The sequence below is a fragment of the Euleptes europaea genome, chromosome 9 (genome assembly GCF_029931775.1).
Source record: "Euleptes europaea isolate rEulEur1 chromosome 9, rEulEur1.hap1, whole genome shotgun sequence".
NCBI lineage: Eukaryota > Metazoa > Chordata > Lepidosauria > Squamata > Sphaerodactylidae > Euleptes > Euleptes europaea.
This window is the reverse complement of record NC_079320.1, coordinates 74,193,960-74,210,034: the sequence shown is the minus strand read 5'-3', so window position 1 is coordinate 74,210,034 and position 16,075 is coordinate 74,193,960. Positions and strand designations below refer to the sequence as shown.

The 16,075-nt window shown below is 42.8% G+C and overlaps 1 non-coding gene across 1 annotated transcript; it reads left to right on the top strand.

Annotated features, from left to right (window-relative positions):
- Positions 1-746: 746 nt before the first annotated feature.
- TRNAA-UGC (transfer RNA alanine (anticodon UGC)) lies at positions 747-815 on the top strand. Its single transcript has one exon. It is a non-coding gene; the product is annotated as a tRNA-Ala (tRNA).
- The last annotated feature ends 15,260 nt before the right edge of the window (positions 816-16,075 follow it).

Here is a 16,075-nt window from a genome sequence, read left to right as displayed (position 1 = left end):
TAAAGGTCTGTGGAATCTGCTAAAAAGATAAAAAATTACATATGTGGAAGAGGAGAGTGTGCTACTTTGAATCCCTGCCATTATTAATAGCTGAACTGAAATATGGTTGCAATTAACTACTGCCGTAATGTTCTTCTATATCTCTATGGCATGGCTGCATTTGGCATATTGTGTACAGTTCTAGTCAACATATCTCAAAAAGAATTTTGTAGAACCGATAAAAGGCATGGAAAGGGGCAACCAAAACCTCTAAGAGGTCAGAGTACTTTCTCAATGAAGAAAAGCTGAAGAGTTTAGAGAAAAGGCAACTGGGGGCATGGCAATAGACATACATAACATTATGCATGGGGTGAAGAAAGTGGATAGAGAGTTGTTCCTCCTTCTCGCATAAGACAACAATGTCAAGCACCCAGTGAAGCTGATAGGCAGTAGATTCAGGAAAGACAAAAAGAAATATTTATTCACTCAAAGAGTAATTAATTCATGGTATTCATGGTAACATAGTGATGGTCACTCATTGAGTTGACTTTTAAAGGGAATTACACAAATCCATGAGGTAATAAACCTCTGAATTCTGGGATTAGGGGCAACCCCAGGTCTTTTTTTCCACACTGTACTTGTAGACCTGTGGGGCTAGGATGCTAAACTAGATGAACTATTCATAGAATCATGGAATTAAAAGTTGTAAGGGGCCTGTAGACCATATAGTCCAACCCCCTGCCTAATGCAGGATAACCTGGGAAGGGGCCGTGGCTCAGTGGTAGAGCATCTGCTTTGCATGCAGAAGGTCCCAGGTTCAATCCCTGGCATCTCCAGTTAAAGGGACTAGGCAACTAGGTGATGTGAAACACCTTTGCCTGAGACCCTGTAGAGCCGCTGCAAATCTGAGTAAACAATACTGACTCTGATGGACCAAGGGTCTGATTCAGTATAAGGCAGCTTCATATGTTCAACCTAAAGCATCCCTGACAAAGGGTCATCCAGACTCCACTTAAAAAGAAAGGAGAACCTACCACATTCCTGTGCAACCAGCTCCACCACTGAAGCACTCTTATTGTAAAAAAAAAAAAAGCAGCTTTTCCTAGTATCCTGCCACTATCTTCTCACTTATAATTTAAACTCACTATTGCAAGTCTCAACCTCCGTCACCAACTGGAACAGGTCTGATCCAGCACAGATTCTCTTATGTTCTGAAAAATGAATGGACATAGCGGGGTGTCGAACTCCATCGTTACAAGGGCTGGATATGACATAAATGTCACTTGGTCGGACTGTGCCATGCCTCATCAGCCCAGATTGAGAGTGGAGGGTGTGGCTGCCTCGGCTGGGCCGGATAAGAGATCTTAAGGGGCCGGATCTGGCCCATGTTTGACATCCCTGGGATATAGAATGTGTTTTAAGAAACATTCAGCTTTGAGTTATCCCTGAAAAGCTAAATGTGGAATTTCAGTTTGATGTTTTTGCTAATAGCTCCCTATCTCTAGAGGTTTTAAGAAATCTTGTGGAGGCATTCATTATTAACTACCAGTTTTGTCATCTTCTCTTTCTTTCTTTTTCTTTCTTTCTTTCTTTCTTTCTTTCTTTCTTTCTTTCTTTCTTTCTTTCTTTCTTTCTTTCTTTCTTTCTTTCTTTCTTGCTTGCTTGCTTGCTTGCTTGCTTGCTTGCTTGCTTGCTTGCTTGCTTGCTTTCTCCTATTAAAAAGGCCTGGTATCCAAAGGCCTGGGATTTTATTTTACAAAGCAAATATATGAAAATAACTGTTTCATGGTGAAAGTGATTGGAAAAGACAAGTGAAACACAGAGTCTGGTATCTGGAGCTTTGCAAATCATATATTTATTCCTTTGTTTGTTTGTTTGTTTGTTTTTGTTCTCCCCCAAGGCAAATAGGAACAGCATCGTCTAATGAGCACAGCATTTTAGCATTATCACTTGTGAGGCTGGGAATGTTTCCTTCAGTTTGAAAAGAATGATGTTGTTGTTTTGTAAAAAGCATTTTTAAAGTCATAGTCTTTTGCTGCCACACTACACCACAAATTCCACGGTGATCGCAATCCATCCTAAGGTCCGATTGCCTGAACAATGGAAGCATCCCTCACTAGATCTTCCAAGGGCCTCCTCTACTGTTCCATAGCTGCTGAGCAAAGTGTTGCTTGGATCTACATGAACTGACCACTGGGGAGGAATGGGGGGTAGGGTTGCCAGATCCAGGATGGGAAACTCCGGGAGATCTGTGGTGGAGCCTAGGGAGGACAGGGAACTCAGTGGGGTACAATGCCATAGAGTCCACCTTACAAAGCAGCTATTTTCTCCAGGGAAACTGATCTCTGCAGTCTGGAGATGAGCTGTAATTCTGGGGGACCCTCAGGTCCCACCTGGAGGCTGGCATCCCTAAATGAAGCTCTAAGAAGTATATTAAGGTAGGTCTCCATGTACTTGAAAATCAGAGCCAGTTAGGGTTGTCAGGTCCCTCTTGACAACTGGCAGGAGGTTTTAGGGGCAGAGCCTGAAGAGGGCAGGGTTTGGAGAGGGGAGGGACTTCAGTGCCATAGAGTCCAATTGCCAAAGCAGACATTTTTTCCAGGTGAATTGATCTCTATTGGCTGGATATCAATTGTAAAAGCAGGAGATCTCCAGCTAGTATTAGGAGGTTAGGAACCTTAGAGCCAGTTCACACTGAAGTGGTTTTTTTGAGGGGGGATGGGACGGGACGGGGACTCACTTGACAGTAACTAACTCTTAGGCCTGAGAAATTGTAGGATTCCCCAGAACACAGTTTGAAAACTACTTACTGGGGGAAGGAGCTTTATTTTCTACAAAGTAGCTCAGTGTATGGCTCACCTTGTCACGTGCCAACCTAAGGGCTGTAAGTCTCTGACAATGCAAATTAGTCACTAAACTAAACTAAGAAGCCATGATTAATCACCTCAGAGAATACCTGGCAGAATCACAAGTTACTGGATGTAATATTACTGACAAATACCCTACAATAATTTTGGCACATACTTCATCACCTGGTGTAGCCTAAAATGTAAGCCTTACGAACTGAAAAGAGGCAAAAAAAGGTCCCAAAGGTGTACTGTGATTACTCCAAGACAGATAGCAGCGGAAAGAACAGTGCCAGTACACATTTGTGGAAATCAAATGTTAATTTTATTCATGATTTACAGCATTGCTGAGCTACATGCACCCCATGCATTACTTTTTATTTATAAGAATGATTTTTATCCGAACAAATAAAACCTTTTCTCAAAGCCATAATTCTTCCGTGTTAAATTTTTAAGTGTATTTCCCTCTGCCAGATTTGATATTGTTGTATTTTATGTAGCAATGTTTTTAATTGAATTTCTGGTTCCTCATTCATAATGTATAATATTTTACAGCATTTTATGTGCATGGATTTGCACAGTAATTTACAGGAGGCAGTCATAAACCTCCCTGCTGTGAAAAATACGACGCAGACGATTGCATCCTGAATGTCACGAAACAAACCAATTTCGGGGGGAAGAAATGCAGGAGGTCAGTTGCCCAGGGACAATCTGCCATGACTCTTCCATATTAAGGGACCATTATAGAAAGTCCATCAATAAATACAGAAATAGAACAGATTTAATGCATTACTAGCCATGAATGAAGCTCCTAAATGCCAGCTCCGTAACGGAACCCAATCCTGACCTTTCTTGTGTGTGTGTGTGGGGGGGGGGGTTGTTGATCAAGTCGCACAAAGAAGTTGCTCCCAGATGGCCATGCCTGCACACCATGGGAGAAAGAGAAACCAGACTGTTCTGGCCAATGTGTGCCCTCAGTAAAGAAGAGGAGGAGGAGGAGGAGGAGAATTGTTTTTTATATGATGATTTTCTCTACCGTTTTAAGGAGAATCAAACCACCCTACAATCTCCTTCCCTTCCCCTCCCCATTTTAAAAATACTGAAAGTATAAAAGAATTTAACAGTTTTTTTCCACCCTATTTTTGGGTATTTCAATTGCAATGGCACATAATTTGGCAGTGGGAAGTGAAAGATGAGGAATCTCCCCCATCAGAAGCTTCTTAGACAGGAACTCAACCAATTTGTCTGGGAATCTACTGATCTGGGAGCAATAACAACCCATGAGTCTTAGTTTCTGTATCATTTCCAGCTTCCTCACATAAAGTTTTTTTCCTGTAAAATATATGCATTTTTCAATGTGTTTGTTTTTGAGTAAATCTCTATTATACTTTATAGTGCAGCTTGTGTATAAATGCTGTACACTGTATGCATGTATAGCATAGACATTGCATAATATATCCAACTAACCATCAGGAACAGCATAGAGAATGAGCAGAACAAATCTATTCGCAATAACAACATATGGAAACAAGAAGAAAAGGCAAAAAAGCATCTTTGTTCATTCTGAAGGGCAATCAGACTGCAGCCTCAGTTCTTGGATAGGAATTTTCAACCCCAAGGTCAGATACACAGTAGATGCCCAGTTAATTCCCCCATGTTGAAAGGAGTGGAAATTAGTTTCCAATAAACAGGTCTATAAGGTTTTTTTCTCCCCAGAATGGAATCCCCAAACTGCATAAGAACATAAGAAAAGCCATGTAGGATCAGACCAAAGTCCATCAAGTCCAGCAGTCTGTTTACACAGTGGCCAACCAGGTGCCTCTAGGAAGCCCACAAACAAGATGACTGCAGCAGCATTATCCTGCCTGTGTTCCACAGCACCTAATATAATAGGCATGCTCCTCTGATACTGTAGAGAATAGGTATGCATCATGACTAGTTTTCATTTCGACTAATAGCCATGGATAGCCCTATCCTATCCTCCATGAACATGTCCACTCCCCTCTGAAAGCCTTCCAAGTTGGCAGCCACCACTACATCCTGGGGCAGGGAGTTCCACAATTTAACTATGTGTTAGAGGTTTACATAATTCATTTAAAGAGTTTCCACAGTTAGAAAAAAAAATCCAAGCTAGGGAGCTCTGTATCACTTTTGCGATGGGAAAACCTTGGAAGGACTTGAGTCCATTATTACATGCCCTTCTCATTAAATGGGCCTAAATTGATTGCTTGAAAGTTCAATTTAATTGATTTTTTCCCCTTCGACTGTAACCCTTACCCCTTATTTGGAAGTGAATTCTACTGAAATGCAGTACAAATAAATACATTTTCGATTGGGATGCCAAGAGCTTTTAGCATCCCTTGCTTAATTCTCAACCCAACAGTGTTTCAGTCCAAAAGTTGTACCCTTGTTTGCTTAACACAGGGAGCCAGCAATGTTGATGGGTCTAACAATCTGAACTTTTTAAGCCTCACTGACTGAGGGACAGTCGCATGGTAGCAGATGATGGTCAATTACAGTATCCTATGGCAGCTGATCAAATGACCACAACTACCAAAGCAACTCTGTTTCCAGAAGTCTCACAGGGACTACATTCTCTTACTGGTGTATTGAGTCTGCAAGTTCCCGGGGACAACAGGATTTTTGCACAAGCTAAATAAGCTGCGATTCAGTGCCTCAAATTATGAATGACTAAATATTACTAAATTGCTTTTTTTGGTAATACTATGACAACGATCAATTTGTCTATATACATTCACAAATTTTTATCCCACCCTTGCAAAAAGCTTGGGATGTTGTCCTCCATCCTTCCGTTTTATCCTCACAACAACCTTATGAGGTAGGTTAGACTGAGAGAGGCCCGGCCCGAGATCAACCAGCGATAGGGTTGCCAGGTCCCTCTTCACCACTGACAGGAGGTTTTTGGGGAGGAGCCTGTGGAGGGCGGAGTTTGGGGAAGGGAGGGACTTCAATGCCATAGAGTCCAATTGCCAAAGCAGCCATTTTCTCCAGGTGAACTGATCTCTATTGACTGGAGATCGGTTGTAATAGCAGGAGATCTTCAGCTAATACCTGGAGTTGGCAACCCTAACCAACAAACTTCATGGCAAGTTGGCTTTGAATGTGGGTCTCCCCGATCTTAAGATAACATTTTAACCAATTTACAATACGGCTTTGTTTGTCTTCCTACCTATCTGGAGTGATAAGTGCTGGGAAACATAAATAAATTTCATGACCAATACTACTTTCCTTGCCTGGAGAGATTCCCACGGAGCAGTTTGGAAGAAAGGCGTGATAGGTTGGCAACTAATAAAAAGAAATCTCAGTGCAAACGCCTCACAAAATAAAAAGGCCAAATTTACTTTCGAGGTTACCCAAACAATGAACAAACAAATCAGTGGATCATTTCTTCACAACCAGTTCACATTAAAGTCTGTTCTACCTGACTCATATCAGTGACAACATTAGGTCAGCAATGAATAATAAAATGGATATGATGATGATGATGATGATGATGATGATGATGATGATGATGATGATGATGATGATGATTACTGAATGACTTTTTGATAGTAGTGAGATCTGGTGACGACATGAAGCGGGTGATACCCAGGCAGTATGAAAAGCGCTGAGATTTCTTTAAAGCACTTCAATATGCCTCAACTAGATTTTGTTTGGCAAGTGACTTTTTTGTCATATCTGGATAAACTGTCATTGCCTTTAATATCTGCAGAAGATGGCACAGATTCGGAACATTTGCACATGCAAAATGTCGTGAATACCAGATTAGCATCCCCACGCTTAAAGGTGAAACGGCTTCACATGAACATTTGATGAGCGTGCCACCTTTAATTGCAGCATCTACAACTGAGATCCAAAGTGATACTCATGTCTTGTCTGTTTTGGTCCAGCCACAGTCATACAGAGAAAGGAGCAAATGGCGGTGAGACTCTGCTTGTCACTCAAATATTGGCCTAACAAACAGCCTGCCGAACATATTGAAGGAGAGCGTCCTCAGTGGCTGGCAATTTGCCTGTTGCTCAATTATCCTGTCAGAGGACATCCATTCTGGCCTCATTTACAGAGACGAGAAGTCTTATTTTGTCATGTGTGCTGGCAGCTACCTTTCAGAAGTGATCGGTCTCCAAAGACAGGTGCTCAAAGGGGTTGCAGGTCAGGGACCTTTTAACCTCTTCGTACAACTGCCTGCTGAAAGGGATTCTTAAATTCCACTTTGATGGGTTGAGTAATGATAATGATTTCGTTGCTCAAATATAGATGGGAATCCAGCAGGCATAACACACAAAGTCCAAGAAAAAAACACAGAAGGGTCAAGTTTGCCAAGAAGTTTTTGGTTCTCTACTGTCTAATAAAGATTAGGAGGAGATACATTAGTACACAGTCCCGGGGCATGAAGGTGGGACTGTTCAGCTGATACAAGCAACTTTTTAAAAAATGTCTGCAGGAACCATTTTGGCTTGCATATCACAGCCTTAATTGCATTATAGTTTATTTTTATTTATTTTTAATCTCAGTACTGTTCAGCTTGGATTTCAATGACCTAATGTGAATACTAGAGCAAATTTAAAAGGGATTTGGGGTCAAAATGGCTAACAAGATATGTAAGTGACCAATAGTCTGATTCAAATTTCATGCCTTCATCAGTAAACCTTGCAAGAATAATTATGCTAGTTGTGTAAGTGTGTTTATAGCAGCCATGCAAAAGAGAGCCAGTGTGGGGTAGTGGTTAAGAGCAGTGGACTCTAGGTTCGATTCCCCACTCCTCCACATGAGCTGCAGACTCTAATCTGGTGAACCAGGTTGGTTTCCCCACTCCTATCCATGAAGCCAGCTGGGTGAACTTGGGCTAGTCATAGTTCTCTCCGAACTCTCTCAGCCCCACCTACCTCACAAGGTGTCTGTTGTGGGGGAGAGGAAGGGAAGGAGATTGTAAGCCGGTTTGATTCTCTTTAAAACATAAGAGAAGATCGGTATATAAAAACAACAACTCTTCTTCTTTAAGAAGGTGTAAACCTTGAAATGTGTGAATAGTTTCAGGAGGTAGCCATGTTGGTCTGCAGTAAAAGAGCAAGATTGGAGCTCCGGAGCACCTGAACACAGGTCGTCTTGCTTGTGGGCTTCCTAGAGGCCCCTGGTGGGCCACTGTGTGAACAGACTGCTGGACTTGATGGGCCTTAGTCTGATCCAGCATGGCTTTTCTTATGTTCTTATGACACCTTCCTAAGAAAGTATCATACTTTTGTTTTTGAACTCACAGTGCAGTAGGGGGGGAAAATCTGCTGCACCACTAACCGAAGCGGCCACCCCACTTTCCCATGGGCCCCACCCCTTGTGCTTTCTGTGAGATTAAATGTCAGCTTAGCAAGTCTGAGCCAGTTTGTGGCCCTGAACTCATAATGGGCTTGTTGACCATAATGAAAGCATTATGGTCTCCAACTAAGGCCCTAACATACTGTTAGTTGGTTAATCCTTTTGGTGTGAGTAGCATAAAAAGGCACTCAGACTGTGAATCATCTACAATTGCTAGGATCATGTTTTTTCAGTCCATTACTAGGTTCCCACTCCGGCAGGGATCGTCTCGTCGCCCAGCCCATAATAAGCAAATAGTATTTGGTGAGCCATAAATGCTCAGGAATGGAATTGATAATTATGGCTCTCTCGAATTGCGATGCAAGAATGCATCTTGTCGCTGCCTCCGTTTCATTTGAATGCTGTGTTTCAAACCTGTGAATGAATGGTCAACGGGGAGGGAGGGGGAGACCCAACCAAAAGCATTTAGATTATTCCGGTCCTGCTTCCTCAACTGCACAATGGTTTGAACTCAAGCAATAAAGTTAAATGGAAAAGGCGCAGTGCTAGGTTTTCAATTACAGCGGAGGCAGGGAGCCCCAATTATCCCTTTCATTACTGAAATGTTCTTCAAAGCAGCTCGGGCGAAATACCTGCTGCTAATACCTCCAGTCCTCCTGCCGCTGTTGTGGCCGCCGTCCTGAAATTAAAATGCCCTTGGACCGAAAGAGGTCAAAGGCCACAAAGCGAAAGGGGAGGGAGCGTGGGCAATGTAGATTTTTCTTTTCTTCAGAAGGGGAAATAGTCTGGAGAGATCAAAGGAGGACACTTGCACAATACAGAATTAACTGAAGGAATTCATGATCGCTCCATGCGAGGAAGGTCCTGGCCTCAGGTGGCCTTCGAAAAGGATCCAATGCAGTCTTGAGAGACAGACCTATTGATAGATAAAAGCCGTGACAAGCCAGAGAGAGCCTCCATGGGTAGGGGCTAGGGTTGTCAACCTCCAGGGGGTGGCTGGAGATCTCCCACTATTACAACTGATCTCCAGGCGATAGAAATCAGTTCCCCTGGAGAAAATGGCAATTGGACTACATGGCATTGAAGCTCCTCCTCTCTCCAAACTCTGCCCTCCTCAGACTCCACCCCCAAAATCTCCAGGTATTTCCCAACCTGGAGCTGGCAACCCTAGCAGGGACAGTAGAGTTGGGCTCCGAGATCCAGGTTTCAAGGACACATACAATATCAGATTTCTGTAAATATTTGGGAAATGCTGAATCATAGAATTTGTTACTCCAGCCCATAATATTCCATAAAACGATTTTTAACTGTCATTTTGCTTTGTCCAGGGTCCTGTTGGTGTCCACAAAAACGCAGCCGTTAATGCTTTTGTTAGGTACAGTTGCAGAGAGATTGAAAGAAGGATTATGAGCTAAGCTCTTTGCATGGGGGTGGGCAGGTGGAGTATGTTTCTGAGAGGTGGAGGCTATGAACAAACAACATAGAAGGGTGATTAGGGCATGCCATGCATGGAAGCTTTGTACAAAGCATGGTTGGCCATTGTTAGCATTACAGCCCATCCAGAAAGGCAATATTTGTTTTGGTTAAAAAAAAAAAAACCATTAAATGAACGAGTGCTTTTATTTTAACTTGGCTCTTACAAAGACTGGTGCTTCCCCCCCCCCCTAAATAAATATGGGATTAGGATCGCCAACGTGCAGCCTAGGGAATTCTTTTTAAAACATAATTGTCCCACTGCAGTGGAAGACAGAAAAAAAAAGTGTAAAGCAACAGAGGTTACAAGGCGTTTATCTAGCAACTAGTAGCTACTCCAAAATTAAACAAAATTGTAGTAAAAAAGGTTCAAAGAAATTGCAAGACATGTATTACAGTATACATATAATGAGCAAACAAATTTTTTAAAGTGTTGATAATATAACATGGAATCACAACAATGACAGATTTGCTGGTTAGTATCCTGTTTTGATATCCTTCTTTGAACTGGAACCTTGAAAATCAACAACAAATAGAAGTATAAGTAACACAAATATCACACAATAATTACATATAACTTGTTTACACTCAGGTTACATGGGACTTACTGTAGCTATCATATGCAGTGGAAGACAGGGTTCCTTCCCTACTTTGCGTGAAACCCGACAAAACCTTGGTTTGCTTTAGGAGGCAATGCACAACAGAGCATCCTATAAAACAGGGTGGGTGAGCAGATCTGTAGCTGGGGGGGGGCAAGGACAGTCGCCACCCTTGTGGCATGCAGAGAAGGTGGCAGAACTGCCTCTCCTACAGGAGGAGCAGGCCGGGTAGGAGAGGAAGTTCTGCCGCCCCCTCTGCATGCCATGGGACGGCGGATGCCCTCCTCACCACCACCACCCCAGTTATGGCCCTGCAGGTGTTATGGTATTGTCTACCATTTCAGCAGTACTGGAGATTTAAATGAGCAATGACTACAGATTGCAACCAGGCAATATTTACATTAATGCTTGCAAATGTTGATCCAGCCCTTCCTTCGCGGAGCTCAGGGTGGTATGCCAGCATGACACAGTGGTTAAAGTATTGGCTAGGATCCAGAAGATCTGCTGTAGTGATTAAGAGCAGTGGTTTGGAGCAGTGGACTCTGATCTGGAGAACCAGGTTTGATTCCCCACTTTTCCACATGAGGAGGCTAATCTAGTGAACCGGGTTGGTTTCTCCACTCCTACACATGAAGCCAGCTGGGTGACCTTGGGCTATTCATAGCTCTCTCAGCCCCACCTACCTCACAAGGTGTCTGTTGTGGGGAGGGGAAGGGAAGGTGATTGTAAACTGGTTTGATTCTTCCTTAAGTGCAGCAAAAGTCGGCATATAAAAACCAACTCTTCTTCAATTAGGAAATTGAGGGGGAAAAGACGTTTTTGTGATTCTAAAAATGTAAATGGAATCTGAAAGAAATACAATTTTAATGAATCTCACTACAAATCACTGTAAAGATAATATCACTCAGAATAAAAAAAACTAAATAGGTCATTTATACAGTAGTAAGTGGGGAACAGCCCCGTGGCGCAGAGTGGTAAATTTCAGTATTGCAGTCCAAGTTCTACTCACAACCTGAGTTTAAACCCAACAGAAGTCAGTTTCATGTAGCCGGCTCAAGGTTTACTCAGTCTCCATCCTTCCGAGGTCAGTAAAATGAGTAACCAGCAAACCACCCCATAGTCTGCCTAGTAAATGTCGGGGTGTGACGTCACCCCATGGCAGCCTAGCTCTTTGGCGGTTTTTGGCATTGGGACAGACCAATTTGGGGAAGATGTGCCTGCATGCCTGCCCTCCCCCATCTGGGGACCCCCATCTGGGGTCTTGGGATGGAGTACATCATTGATGCCCAGCTCGGGGGCTGTTCATAGCTCCACTCCCAGGTGGCATAGGTTCCACTCAGAGATTTATGTCCTAGTGGTGCCACCTATATACACCACTCCAGTTGCTACCCTAACAGGTGAATTGAGATCATTCTATTGAACTATCAATGTATTGGATGACAGGGTGGTCAACCGATGTGCTGGATCCATTCCCTATGCCTCACTAATGCTCCATCTGTTGTAATCAATAAAGCTGTGGCCTTTTGTTTTCCCAATAAATCATAATCTGTGTTTTTATTAACTTTACTTTCCCAGTGGAGCCGCTTTGCCCAGGGGGCCACAATAGACCATTTCAGGTCTTATGGAGAACTTACTGTCATAAGTAGAGCATATATGTCAAGAGCCCTGTGGCACAGAGTGGTAAGCTGCAGTACTGCAGTCCAAGCTCTGCTCACGACCTGAGTTCGATCCCAACGGAAGTTGGTTTCAGGTAGCCGCTCAAGGTTGACTCAGCCTTCCATCCTTCCAAGGTCGGTCAAATGAGTACCCAGCTTGCTGGGGGTAAAGGGAAGATGACTGGGGAAGGCACTGGCAAACCACCCCGCAAACAAAGTCTGCTTAGGAAACGTCGAGATGTGACGTCGCCCCATGGGTCAGGAATGACCCGGTGCTTGCACAGGGGACCTTTACCTTTACCTTTTTTACTGAGTATATAGTTGTAGATTCCAGTTGTTTTGCCTGATCAGGAACATTCTTAAGTAAAGGCAGTGTATTCACTTGTTTGTGCATTTCTTATATCTTGTACATAAACATTTCTTATCTTTTGATCAGTGCCCACCAAGGAAGGCAATTTTGCTGAAGCAATTTTTTTTTTGACTGTGTTACTGTGGAATATGCTTGTTTGTATTTTTGTGGTTAGCTGTTACTTGTACTGCTACATAGATTACCTATTTAGTGGTTTTATTCTGAATGATATTCTCTTTAAAGTGATTTTAGTGAGATTCATTAAAACTGTATTTTCCCCCAGAATCCAGTTACAGATTTTAGAGTCACAAAAATATCCCCCCCTTCCTCCTGATTTTGCTGCTCTGTTTGGGGAGGGGGGTGGATTTTCTTTTCCCTTCTTTGCAGTTAGATCAAATTCAGCCCAACCTACCTCCAAGGGTTGTTGTGAAGGTAAAATGGAGGAGGGTGGATGAACTGTTAGGAACAGTCAAACTAGTAGAAACGTCTGTACAACTATGTACCTTATATGATGTATCCTGTATTGGAGCCCTACTATTCTCAGTCTACATAGTTGTTTACTCATCCTCAGAGGAGAATGGAATGAAAGTTGGATGTTCTTATGTGCATTATTGAAAAATTCTAATTAAACGGAACTGAAGAAGAAAAAGAAACGATCGTCTTCCTATCCACTTCTGCAAGAAGATGTCTCTTGTTGCATCCTTATCATAGCATTTCTTGGATAATTATACCTGTTTTGGACTTTTGAAAGAGTGTTGTGTATATTTTGTACATAGCTTTGTTAGTCCTATTTGTTGTACTGAATACACTTTGTTATATCACTAGTACTGTCAGTTGTTTATTTCCAGCCTTTCCTGCACTACCTGGCAATTGGCAACCCTATACCTCAGATGGTGGGTTGTGAATGCCCAGAGGAACAGCAGACTTGGAGGCAGGCTGACCTGACCCACAAAGCACAGAGAGAATGTAATGTACCAGAGCCACTGGATGAATAGGCACTCTACAACAGCACAGCTATTTCTCTCCTCAATACAATTGCTTTATCATTCAATGCCTCTTTATGTATAACCATAAGTATTTTGCATGTTGTCTAATGTCCTCTGATAAGCCGTGTCTATTGAAATCTGATAGCTAGACTGCTTGAGTAGAAGAATCGTCTTCATCAGTGCTTGTTGAATAGCGGCACTTCAGTTGGCTGAAACTCTTCCCATTGTGCATAGAATTCCTGCTACTAGGAGGAAGGCCCGTTGAATTCTTCCCCCTGCCATTTTTCAAGCCTTCAGTCTCAAGTGGTACAGTCCAGCTAGAACTATCCCACACATGATAATGTGGTTTGGGAAGCTTAGCTCTGATTTCAAATAGACAATTACCACTCATTCCATGTCATGAGAACATGAGACCCTAAGAAAGGCCCTGCTGGATCAGACCAAGGCCCATCAAGTCCAGTAGTCTGTTCACACTGTGGCCAACCAGGTGCCTCTAGAAAGCCCACAAACAAGATGACTGCAGCAGCACCATCCTGTCTGTGTTCCACAGCACCCAAAATAATAGGCATGCTCCTCTGATACTAGAGAGAATAGGTATGTAGCATGACGAGTATCCATTTTAACTAACAGCCATGAATACCTCTTTCTTCCATGAATATGTCCACTCCCCTCTTAAAGCCTTCCAAGTTGGCAGCCATCACCACATCTTGGGGCAGACATGTCAATGTGTTGTTGCCCTCAAGTGTTCCATTCTACATCTGTTTCATGAGCCACTGTGAATTTTCTTGTTGGCACTGTAAGTATTCACATCTTATGTATATGTGATATATGTTATAATTAGGGTTGCCAATTCCAGGTTGGGAAATACCTGGAGATTTCAGGGGCAGAGCCTGAGGAGGGCAGGGTCTGGAGAGGGGAGGGACTTCAATGCCATAAAGCCCAATTGCCAAAGCGGCCATTTTCTCCCGGTGAACTGATCTCTATTGGCTGGATATCAGTCATAATAGCAGGAGATCTCCAGCCCCCACAATGTGTGTGTGTGTTGTGTGTGTGTTAAGTGCCGTCAAGTTGCTTTCGACTCATGGCGACCCTATGAATGAAAGTCCTCCAAAATGTCCTATCTTTGACAGCCTTGCTCAGATCTTGCAAATTGAGGGCTTCCTTTATTGAGTCAATCCATCTCTTATTGGGTCTTCCTCTTTTCTGGCTGCCCTCAACTTTTCCTAGCATGACTGTCTTTTCCAGTGACTCTTTTCGGTGTGTGTGTTAAGTGCCATCAAATCACAGCTGACGTATGGCAACCTAGTGGGGTTTTCAAGGCAAGAGTCTAACAGAGGTGGTTTGCCATTGCCTTCCTCTGCATAGCAACCCTGGTATTCCTTGGTGGTCTCCCATCCAAGTACTAACCAGGGCCTACTTAGCATCTGAGCTATGACGAGATCAGGCTAGCCAGGTGAGGGCCCACATCCAATAGGGCTTCCCAGGCTCTTCTCTCCTTCCCTCTCCTTCTTCTTCCCTGTCCATCTTGAGAAGTTCGTAGGAGGTACTGTGAGGCCATTTTATTTGCAGGAACTTTTAAAGGCATTTAAGCTGCGGGCATCTTCTTGGGGAGAGGGGTAAATGGGGGGCTACTGTATTTTGCATGTTTATAATTTTTGGATTTGTAGTCCACCTTGAGCCACAAGGGAAAAGTGGGATCTCAGCTTTTTAATTAATAAATGCATACATCTGAGGAAGAATCAGTGTTCTGGAAGGGAATCCAGAAACATTCTTGATACAATCACCAATGAATAAGAGAACATTTCTAACCAAATTAGAACAAAAACTTCTACCCATTATCCTGAGATTCAAATAGGGTTGCGAAGTCCCTCTTTGCCATCAGCAGGAGGTTTTTGGGACAGAGCCTGAGGAGGGAAGGGTTTGGGGAGGGAAGGGACTGCAATGCCATAGAGTCCAATTGCCACAGCGGCCATTTTCTCCAGGTGAACTGATCTCTATTGGCTGAACTGACCTCTATCAGTTGTAACAGTTGGAGATCTCCAGCTAGTACCTGGGGGTTGGCAACCCTAGATTCAAAACACACCCAAAGATATTGCTACGGACTAAACAGGTGGCTTTCCAGTTCTCGTGTGAGATTGGTTCCAGTGTTCCACCCTCAGCTTGCCATTTATACAAGGATTTTATTTTATCAGTTAAACTTTTTTTTTAAGAAACAAAGAATATACTTCATGGTTGGCTCTTGCCCACTCTAAAGAATACCTGATGCCTCTGGGGCCAGATGTGCACAACAGGAAGAAGTTAAGAAGGAGCAGTCAAAATGATAACAATCGGGCCTTGATGAATTCTTATCACTTTAAGGCACACCTGCTCCTAGTCAGGGGGATTTCAGAGGAAAATCAGAAAGGTTTGGACACATCCCAAGGCACATAAAAGATTGAATTCAGTTCTCTTGAGGTGGTGTTGAGAAATTTACAACTGTGCTGACGGAGCTAAATGCCTTGCTGCCAAGATGGCATAAGACAGAGAGTTATATTTGTCTGTGAAATTATACAGCAGATCACTTGTTAAATATGTATGACCCTCGGAGGCAGAAGCACTGACTTTGGCCCAAAAAGGGGAATTGTCTTACAAACCTTCTTTCAATCATTACCAAAAGTTTTGCTTACCAGCAAAGCAATGTTTAAACTTCTAAATCTCTAAAGAGAAATAAAAGCCAGTACATTCAAAACCCAAAAGTTACTTTCCACCTCTAATATTTCTACAAGCATTCCTGAAGTTAATGGTAGAAAATTAAATGAATGACTGGTATTCATTTTTGTATTTTATAATGTATTTTGTAATGTATTAAAAAAAAAAC